The sequence below is a fragment of the Rhipicephalus sanguineus genome, chromosome 1 (assembly GCF_013339695.2).
Source record: "Rhipicephalus sanguineus isolate Rsan-2018 chromosome 1, BIME_Rsan_1.4, whole genome shotgun sequence".
In the NCBI taxonomy this organism is placed as follows: domain Eukaryota; kingdom Metazoa; phylum Arthropoda; class Arachnida; order Ixodida; family Ixodidae; genus Rhipicephalus; species Rhipicephalus sanguineus.
In genome coordinates, this window is record NC_051176.1 from 47,208,549 (window position 1) to 47,219,449 (window position 10,901).

Below are 10,901 nucleotides of genomic sequence, written 5' to 3' on the forward strand. Positions count from 1 at the left end.
AATGGCGCTCCTTGGTGGAGCGAGACACCCGCCAGCGTAACGCCTTCGCGCGTTCATGGCCCAAGCTACGAACCTCTGTCTCCCGCTTTCCTGAAGAACAGTGTGGTAGTGTATGCATGAGCATAGGTGCAGGTTACCCTATTACTGGGGAGCGCACGCCTTGCCGTTGCCCTCCTCAACTGACGACGCTTTGAAGGAGTGCATATCGAGTACCAGTGTTTATTTATTAATGATCTTATCGATGCATCCTTGCACGAGATTCGGCGATGACGCCACCCATGTCCACTGTGATAAGGCTGCCTTGAAAGTGGATATCGCGGAAAAAAAAAGAAGAGAAAAAGAATGTGTACCTTCCCATATCGGTCGTAGAAGAGTACGCAAAATATTTGCTACCTCGCATAAGAGGAATAACGAAAATTTTCCATCAAAGAAACCCGCAGTCACACTGAGAGTTTCATGCAAAACGCAGCAGCCCCTGTATTTTACAACGCAGCGCATAAACACCCGTTCGTGGGTTTCGCTTCGTTTCTTTTTTCTTTTTTGTTTTGTAAACGAGAGAACGATTGCTACAGGGGAGAATGAAAGAGAGCGAACGCGGAACGTAGCCGAAATAGAATGAGGCTAATAGCTGTAATTGTATCTGGTGTTTTACGTGCAAAAGGCGCCAAATTATTATGAGGCACGTCGTAGTGGAGGGCTTCGTAAATTTCGACCACACCGCACAGTACACGAGCCTCTAGCATTTCACCACCATTGAAACGCCATGAGAGAGAAATGTAAGAGAGCAATGAGGAGGGAAGCGACGGAACGTAAAGCGGAAGCACGAGAAGGAGGGTCAGGTCTATTCAGTACCCACTGCAAGACGAAGGCCTCTCCCAATTATCTCTGTCGTGGGCAATCTGATTCCATTTTATGCCTGCAAACTTCTTGGCTTCATCATCCTACCTAACTCTCTGACTGCGCTGAGCAGCTCAGAGCCGCAGGAGCAGCGTCGGCTGATCCAGCGGGCACGTGGAGTGGCGCGAGCCAATGAGGCCCTGAACAAAACAAAAAAGAATTCTTTTTTTGTGTGTGTTTGCGTTTTCTTAACCTTGTTTTACTTGTTTTCTCTCTCTCGGCTCGGAGGACGATGATATAAAGGCGCATCGAAGCCTGGTAAATTTCGTCTTGATGAAGATTGGTCTCCGACCGAAACGTCGACCAATAAACAGTTTTTTAGAAGCGTATACATTTTTCCTACTTATTTTACGGCAACCGAAGACGAACTCTCTTCATAATATATATATATATATATATATATATATGTATACACATGGAGGCGAAAACGTTTGAGGACTGTTTCCTTAGATTTAGGCGCCCGTTAAGCGTGTATCCACACGACGGACTTCTCCGCGGAAATCTCGTCCGCGGACGATCGTTCCGCCGCCCGTCCGGCTGCAAAGCACATCCAGACGACGGACGAAGCGAGTAGACGGACGCGCCGGAGCAAAAAAACATGGCGGCACTGTCTGAAGCGAGAGCTGCCCGCTTCGAATCTTTAAGCTCTTCGTCGCACATTGCGCGGGCTGTTAGTCCCAAACTGACGATTGCGTCGGCTTTAGGTTTGTGTCCTCAAGCTTCGCCGGCAACGTATTCATGACAATTTGGTACTGTTTCCGAGCGCCGTACTCGTTTTCTGAGAGCTGTAGGCTTAGCGAGTGCCTCTATTAACAGAACATGAGCTCGGTGATCTGCGGTAGCGTGAGTGCTACCAAATCCCAGAGGTCATAATAAAGTGCGAATGCTTGCTTGTTCCTTTTTTTCTCTAGATGGCGCGAGCAGTCTGAAAGTCGAAAACACAATCATCGCTAGCAAAATTATTGAAGGCTTTTATGTTTCCGTCTATGGCGCAGAGTTTCTTTTAAGTTGAAGATGGAGTTCCAGACGAGAAAGACATGAGAAAAAGAAAAAGCAGCGCTTGTTGCCAGGCCGATAATGGCACCTTCGGCTAAATCTGTTGTGTTATTCCGCGCGAATCCGAATGCGAAAAAGAGCTTGGCATTTTCCGTCCGCGACGTCCGCGGACGCGGCACGGATGGCACAAATCCGTGACGCGGGGTCACGTGATGCGCCGTCCGCCGCGGAAAAGACGGATTCGGTCCGTCGTGTGGATACACCCTAAAGAACCCCAGGTGGTCGAAATTTCTGGAGCGAGCCCTCTACTACGACTTCCCTCATGGTTTGTCCATTGCGTTGTATGATATATTCTATTTCCCTTGCATATTTTCGTTCACCGTACATCCAATTACTTGTCTTTTGATATGGTTATACGGCTGTTATATGTCACTGCAGCGCCACGCCCACGCTCCCGCTTACAGCGAAGGAACTCCGAGTGGTCCGATCGCACCACGTGGCGCAATATACGCGCGAAATAAAGATCATATTCTCTCTCCAGCGTTTATCGTGCGCTGACGTACGTTCCGCTGCTCGCCTACACGCGTCTGTCCATAGGCAACGTATATCGCGTCCCTAGAGACATCAATTAATGGTTCCGAGGGAAAAATTTACATAAAATTCAGCGCGTATTTTTTGCCTCGTCATGCTTAAATAAGGCCTTTTACCTGTAGCCCAGAAGCTTACACAAGCTCTCCTTATTTCTTGGATAATGCTAACTCATACTCGTTAACAAAACTGCACTTATAATACGGCTTAGTGTATGCAACAACCACTTGGTAGCCAATAGCTAAGTAATCCAACAACCTTAGTGAAGGAAAAAACAGCGCTAAAAATGGACGAGGACTAAGGAAAAAAACACGACACCGAATACACAACACGCCACAGCGCCTGTGTCGTGTTTTCTTCCTTAGTCCTCGTCCATTTTTAGCGCTGTTTTTTCCTTCACTAAGATGAATCACCAACTAGCCCAAGTTTCTCTTCGAACAACTTTTTTTTTTTGAGAATGCCGTTATGCGGAAGGTGCGTACGGTATTTCTAATCTTTACCGGCACAGCTTCATAAAACTTAATTAGTTCGTGGCCACATCAACTGAATTCGTTTACAACAAGCCTCATTGGAAGGAAGCTTGGTAAAGTTTAGTGCTTTTCTGCTATACCCTAATCAGTATGCATGGCCAGAACTTTATTTTTACCCGAGGACATTATCGGGCACACTGCTTCGTTTGTAAAACGGCGGAAAGTTCCACATAAATGGAAATCGCACTCTTTCAACAGAACTTGGTTCAGTTCGGCGGGGAAATGTTTGTAAAAAGGGTTTACCTGCTACTGCATAGCCCAAAGCCTGGTGGCAACAGCAGAACATGTAGAAAAGTGAATTCAATTCCACAAAGTGAGAAAGGGTGTCATGGAAGCGAGAAAATATCGCAATTTAAAATTGACAAGTAGCGTCAAATAGCGTTTTTTTTCTTCTCTGTGCAATACATAGGTATTAAAGTTCGTCTAACTGTGAGACGTGGCATAATTGGAGCCCTTGAGCTCAATTACTCGAAGCGATGGATATTACTTGCGCAAGAGATTGAGAGAACAAAAGATTGAAATTCCATTAATTGCTGTTTGCGGAAATAGCTTAACGCTGCACATTTCACTTGAGAAAATCCTGTCTGTGAGCTTGCAATCGCGGATTTGGAGATTTGTGCCATCGAACTTGCGATGAAGATACGCTGCTGCTGCAGTTCCGTCACATGCATTGGGAATGAATGTCCCAAACCAAGTGTCACCCTAAAAATTTATTCAGAATGGATACGCTCTGCAATCTCACCGGCGACAGGTCGTAAAGAGGGATAATGGCCTTAATTATGAAATGGTATTGATTTCTTGTTAATTAATGTCTGCGTAGTTGGATCGGCCATGCAAGTAACGCCAGTCGCTTGAAATAATCGAGCTCACAGACTACAATAAGCTATCGCTCAAAATCAATTTCTCTACATTCTGTATTGGCTACAAACGAACTCTTTGCATCGAAACTTCACGGCGCGCATCAACTGCGCAGGTGCGCCATATAATTCTCGTACTAGACGGCTGCACTTTTCTTCCTTATTGTTGCAATAATTCTTGATGAGGTATTCCCTGTCTCAGCGAAGTTACTCTAACTCGGCACAGCAAAGACGACCCGGCATCCTCATCATCGCACAGCCGAGGCAAAGCCGCCGATTAAGCAGCAATGTTACACCGTAAAAACGCTAGCCTAAAGCCACGTGGGACAGCACGAATCCTTGAGAAGCGCTGACATAAATTTTTGTCCGTATTTTATCATTGAGCATTTTCTTTCGCCTTTGTTTACTCATCGAGGCTTGCGTTGAGTGATAGATGGTAGCAATATCTGCAGTACCTGCCATGCTAGCGATAACTGCGGCCTGGCAGCGTGACCTCGGAGCCAAAAGAAAGTGGGCAAGAAGAAACTCTACGCAGAATCTCCTTTGGGAGCCGTCTAAGTGATGTGTGAGCGTACACTTTTAGTATAGGAATCTCCATGGTTACGGCCTTCCTCGCAATGTTGCTGTCGGGCGGCATCGGCACGGCGTCATTAAACTTCTTTCTACCGTCTGTCAGCGTCTGGAACGGCGCATTCCGTCACCAGCGAAACGAGAATTTCCCATCAAATTGTCGCGAAGTCGAAATTTTCCTGATGTGTACAATCCTCCGTGTCGGCTTTACACTTCGTACTAGATAAGTACGTTTATTCCCTCACCACGGAGTATTTCAACGAAGTTTTCGTGGAAAGTATTCTCCTTTTACACCTTTGTGCCGCCGATACAATGCATTCATATGGTTTACATATATACGCATTCTGCAAGCGTGGGTTCATAGCCTTGCGGTTAAGACACTCGGTTTGTGAGCGCGGGGCCAAAGGTTCGAAATAAACAGCCGCCAACGAAATGTATGTTGTTTCACGCGCATATTTCCTTATGGTCATTCGTCTTATCTAACAGAGAGAGGGACGGACACACCGCTTTCTTAGTGAGGAGACATAGAAAAGCTTGCGTATGTATTAAAAAGATAATCGTTTTAACGGATGAGGACAACGATATTATTGACATTCCTTCAAAACGGGGCCACAATAAACAATAACAGGCCTGCATGATGTAATCATGTTGCATTACATCTTCTGTCTCTTAATAAAAGCCGCTACACGCTATTACCTTTACGTTCATTGCTTACCTCCATTTGTTACTTCCAGTTGTTACTTCCATTTGCTTTGAATCCGAGCGCGTCTGGTAAGTAAAGGTTTCCTCCAGTTGGGCGAGTAACGTGAATTCCATTAGAGCCTTCTGAGTTGTTTCCAGGCCTTCGATGCAGCATTCACATGTCTCAAAACGTTTGCGAGTGTTTGCTCCATTTGACCTTTGTGTTGCTCTTCATGCTAGTATATATATCCCTTATTCTGGTTTATTTTTCGCCACATGCACATTATGTTAACATCCATAGGTTTTAGAGCCAGTTAAGCTGTATATGACTTGGACACCAGGATTCTGCCACGTCCGTAGACAGAAAATCATTCCACTGGTGCACCTAGAAATGGGTTATCTCTATCGCAATTCCGCATGAAATATTAAGTAATTTCGCTCAGTTCTTTTAAATGCTTCGTTAATTACAAAAAAAGCTGCACAATGCCAACTAAAGTGTCGACTTCGCCTGAGTATCGTTGACGTTGTCTCACCCTAAATCGGCAGCAACATTCAAGATTTAGTCTTAAAACAATGTACACAAGAATACTTGTCTTAGTATCTCTGTACCTATTATCCCAAGTGCACGCAGCGAAGACCACGTGCATTTACCATACGGCGAAAAACAGGCCTAGCAACTGATTTAATTTGTGTTGTGATAGCGGTATACGATGGCCACGCATAGTTTGAAATCCCTAAGAGGGGTGTGGACGCCATGTTCCAGTGGATTTAATTGTCTCGCCATTAATCATTTCATGTATTGCATTGCAAACTTGTTGAAGGCTACGTCACATTGGTCGATAGGATCAGGTGACATGCATGACATTTTTTCCGGCCAGTCGCATTCTCTGGGTAGATTGGAGCCCAATATTATTTTCATTTCTATCCTTGCACCATTTTGCCTGCTTCCTTCACTTACTCTTGGTCCCTCCTACATGCCTATATACATTTTCGATTACTCTGGTATGAAGTGTCCGCTAATTGAATTGACCTCTTTTTCCTCCATCTACACACTATTGATGTACTAACGTATGTGCACTTTTCATACCCAAAATTTTCCTTTCCGTGTTCTTTAGTCTTCAAAACTAATTTTCATCGGCACTTCTGTGCCTTTAATATACGATGCAGCACCGGAGTCATTTAGCGCCGCTGCCGGGAAGTACGTGCGTTGCCAGTGCGTATGTATGCATTAGACAGATAATGAGAGAAAGAAATGAAAAACGCAGATCGTAGAAAGACTAACCAACGTTAAAAAATTCGGCAGATCCCAGGTACGGTGGAAATCGATGTAATGCGAAGCAAGCGGCGGCAAGGTGACTGTGGCGTAATTTTTATATTGAGCGAAATGTAACGAAATGACGCTAAAGGTAGGCACAAACAGTATGGGCACACATATATGTTTGTCACTAATCCCGTTAATGGGGACGGCAATCGCCGGGCGGATTCTAAGGGCTGGCGTCACGGCCCTCCGAAAACGCACCACGAAAGCGCGGACAATTTAGGGTTGGTCCTTTGGTGCGCCAGCGGACGCCGGTTGTGGTCCAAAGACCGAGTCAGAGCCGAGAGTCGATAATACAAACGAAAACGAAATATATTCTCAGTTAAGGCAATACAAATAACACAAACACGTGCGCACTCGGCTGGTACCAGTTACAACTTCACAATATAATTCAGATGGTGTTTACACAACGGGAGCTAAACAAACAGATCACACGCTACGAATGCAATCGCATGCATTACAACTATTCAACGACAGTTAAAGTCCTGAATAGATAATGGCGTATCCAGTCCACAATACTTGGACGGTAATCGAATGCTTCTCTTCAAGGAAACACTCACGCCAGCTCCAGCGTTGATCGTCGTAGCTCAACCGTCGTCGTGACTTGTCACGGCTCACACGGCGTCGTCATCGGATTCTTCCAAATCGACGATCGGCCGACCGCACACCATCATAAACACGTCTTCTTTGGCTAACGGAGCCACACTTCGCATAACTTCACCATCACCGGGCCGACTGACTCGCTCACTCCACTGCCGTCGATTGCACGCTTTTATCCCTTCTCCCCCGGGTTCTAGAAGCGTCGGGATGTTTCTTCTGCGTGCAGTACAGCTAAGCCTGGGGAAAGGGCGAGAGCTTTCTCGTAGGTTCGAATCGCGGCGGCATCGCTCGCGGATGCGTCCCCCCTTCCTTCTAGAAACATCCAGGATTTGCCGGGCGTTTGATCGTGTCGTCTGCGTCTGGATCGATGGGGTGAGGAGGATGCGGCGCGCCGGCGTCTTTTGATGCTTGTTTTTTCGTCTTTTCGCGCTTCTTGGCGAGCGGTTGGCGCCGTTCTGTCTCGTAGCAGTTTGAAAGCGGCCTCGCGCGCGCTTTATACCCGCTAATTTGTGACAATGTTGAAGAGTCGCACATGTGTTATATAACCAGCTGTTTACAGTTGCGTAACCATGCCCACAGCAACATACGTATTACCAACACCAGAAGCGGCAAGCCGATATGTAGGGCTTATACTTGTCCGTTATGATGGAGAACTTACGCACGTTTCACGAACCCGTGTGCATGTGTGGAAGGGGTTCTTGAAAGTTCTCCCATAGATGGCAGTGAGCGCAATGTCTTTGTTATTGTGATAGATGTGTGCAACGCAGACCTTGCGGATTCCGCTGCTTGTCTGGGTGTGTTCGATGTCTGGCGGCCGGCGAAGCGGGATCCGGCCTACGTTGAAGTTGCGCATCGCCGTGTTCTTATATTAAATATGCCCACGCCGCCGCACCTGCAATGAAGGCGCTTGCTGTGGTCGACACATTGGAATCCCGTGATTGCAGTGGGCTCATCGCTCCAGGTGTCAAAAAGTGCTAAGCCAGCACGCCAATTTCTGTGAGCAGAGCGTCTTTTTCGAGGTCGTGCACGTGCGCGTGCACAGACTGCACGTTGAGAGCGGCGAGCAGGGGGTGATTGTTGTGGTTGTGGCACCGAATGAAGGATGTAGCCTAGTCCAAGACAATGTCTAGAGACCTGTTTGCTAGCCGGGTCATGTCGTGGACAGACAGTGTCGATTGAGCCTGCGACATGTCGGAACCTGAAGTCAACTTTTGCGTTGGTGACGTATAGGCTATCGAGGCTGGTAGCCCTGGAAAGTGCTACGTATACCAACTTCTGTGGATGGCGCTTACCGTATCCGTAGGCTATCTGGACGTATGTGGCCCTTTATGACATATATAGTTATGGCGTTTGTTTCCGCAAGGGGAAGCTGAGTCCTCATAAACGAGCAATTTTTCTGGCGTATGTCTTGGTTGTGGCGGCTCGCAGTCCCACGTGCGCTCATTTCAATTCTTTTGAGGGTGTGAGGTAGTGATCAGCTTCATCCTCGCTGGGACGACAATGCATACCCTGGCCATTAGAAATTCAAGCCACAGTCGCAACAGGTCGCCGTGTTCGTCACGCTTAATGTACCACAAGGTGCCCTTGTCCATTGACGAGGCCGTCGCTTACATTCATGTTGACCGTCATCATGTACGGCTTGCCGATGCTCCGGTAAATTGAGGCCGGCAGGCTACCCATGTCGCTTGCGTTTAAGTTGGCCGCCTTGGACGGGGAATCCCTGTGTACACGCTCGTTGAGCCAGTTATGTTATCGCTTGCGGGATAACATAACACGTTGTCCGCAGCGTCTAGGAAACGTGCGTTTATTACAGCAGTCGACGTCTCCATTTGCTGCAGTATAGCCGTAAGCTTTCAGGGAACTTAGCGGCGGCTTCTTCGCGTGTCACAAAGCGGCTATTAGTCAATCGGATGTCATCCTCGGTCAGCAAGAGGCCATTTTACAGCCTCATATGAAATGAACAGAACACTGCGTCATTCTGGCCGACCATGTGGACGAGTGGAAGCAGTCGAGCGTCTTCCAGGGGTGTTCTGTCTTCAGCTCCCTCACGTGCCTGGCATTTCAATGTGTATATTTCCTTAATGTGTTGAGACTGAATCACCTGTGGCACATACCCGCATAATATGAACTGTGGTATGCGAGTATGTGCGACACGTGACTGAGGGAAAGGATTTCATGACGTACGCGACAAGCGTTTTGCGTTGTTCATGTCATGACCGGTGAATCGTGTGTTCATCATACACTCATCCCCTGGTACGGCAATTTTGGTATGTTACAAATTATGGAGACGACCAGGAGAGCGCCCAGACGTAGGCGGACAGACAGACAGACAGACAGACAGACAGACAGACAGACAGACAGACAGACAGACAGACAGATAGATAGATAGATAGATAGATAGATAGATAGATAGATAGATAGATAGATAGATAGATAGATAGATAGATAGATAGATAGATAGATAGATAGATAGATAGATAGATAGATAGATAGATAGATAGATAGATAGATAGAAACGGCTAAAGTGCCTGAGGTTCGCTAAGAAACGCTTCGCATTTAATATACGGTTTACTACCTTACTCTGGGGGTGGGGTAATATAATAGAATGATAGTGAGGCAAGAGAGCGAAATAAAAACACGACACACGCACACAATCTCTGCTGTTCGAAGCACAATGTAACACTTGTCGTCACCAAAGTCGCCAACGCAGGATTGTTGTTCGCGAGAACTATAATAAAGCATTGATAGCCCTCTGCTCTGACGGCTTGGACTGTCGGTCCTCTAAGATTATTCCTTCTGGCGATGGTCTGCTGTCAATACGCGGTTGAGCAGCCTCGAGAGCTTGCTTCTGGAACGCTGCATGAAAGACAGTCGCGTAAAACATGCTCGAGTGTCTTCTCGAGAGCACATTCATTGCAGGTAGCTAGCACCGGAGAAATTTTAAAGTGCTTCTTAAACAGTGTTGTACGGAACGGCGTTCCAAGGAACGACGTTCCAGGAACTAGTTCCTTTTTGGAGGAACGGAGGAACGCTACCGTTCCATTTAGTATCGGTGGAACTATAACGGTAACTCGTTACGTTTACGTGGGAACGGCAGAGGGAACGGCGTTCCTTCTGTAAACGTTCCTCGGCATTGAACAGTCTCACGCACGCAGCACATTGTGCAGAACAGAGCGGGTGGACGACCGCGTGAGGCGCAAGAATCTACCGCTCGCCTGTCACTTGACTATGCGGCATCTTGATCTTCACTTTAAGGCGCCCGCCGGGGGCGCAGAAAAGTACGCGATGCCGAGACCGACCATGCGAGGGAGGAACAGCAGATTTTCTTTTTTTGTTTTTGTGCGAGTCATTGTGACAGCTATCAAGGGCCGTTCTGGAGTGTAGACACACCTTGCAGAACATTTACTTGACATTCGAGACTCATCGAGGCCCATTGCAAAGCCGCTGCCAGGAAACGGCGCGCTATTTTTTTTTTTACCCCGGTGACTTTTTGTTCGGCCAACTCGAAAGTAGGTGTGTGTGTGGGGGGGGGGGGGGGGGGGGGGGTCGTCCCCGTGGTTTTGTCGGCATAGGAAAAAGTAGAGGAGCCGACTTACCGTAGTCTAGGTGCCTGCGCGTGGTTCTGCGGAGTCCTCGAACGGCGCGAATCATGGTCGCGAATCTGGTGTTTGACGTGCATGGGCATGGAACCAATCACAACGCTGAGGCCGCGTAAAATGAGTGACACCAACGTGCTAACCACCGTAATCCCGCGCGGTGGCCTTCCACTGCGCATGAATGGTCTTGGGCCCCAACGTAACGGTGGCGAAGTCACTTTGGTTCTATCCCTTGGGAGTGAACGCCTTACCGTGTGCAGCATACGCT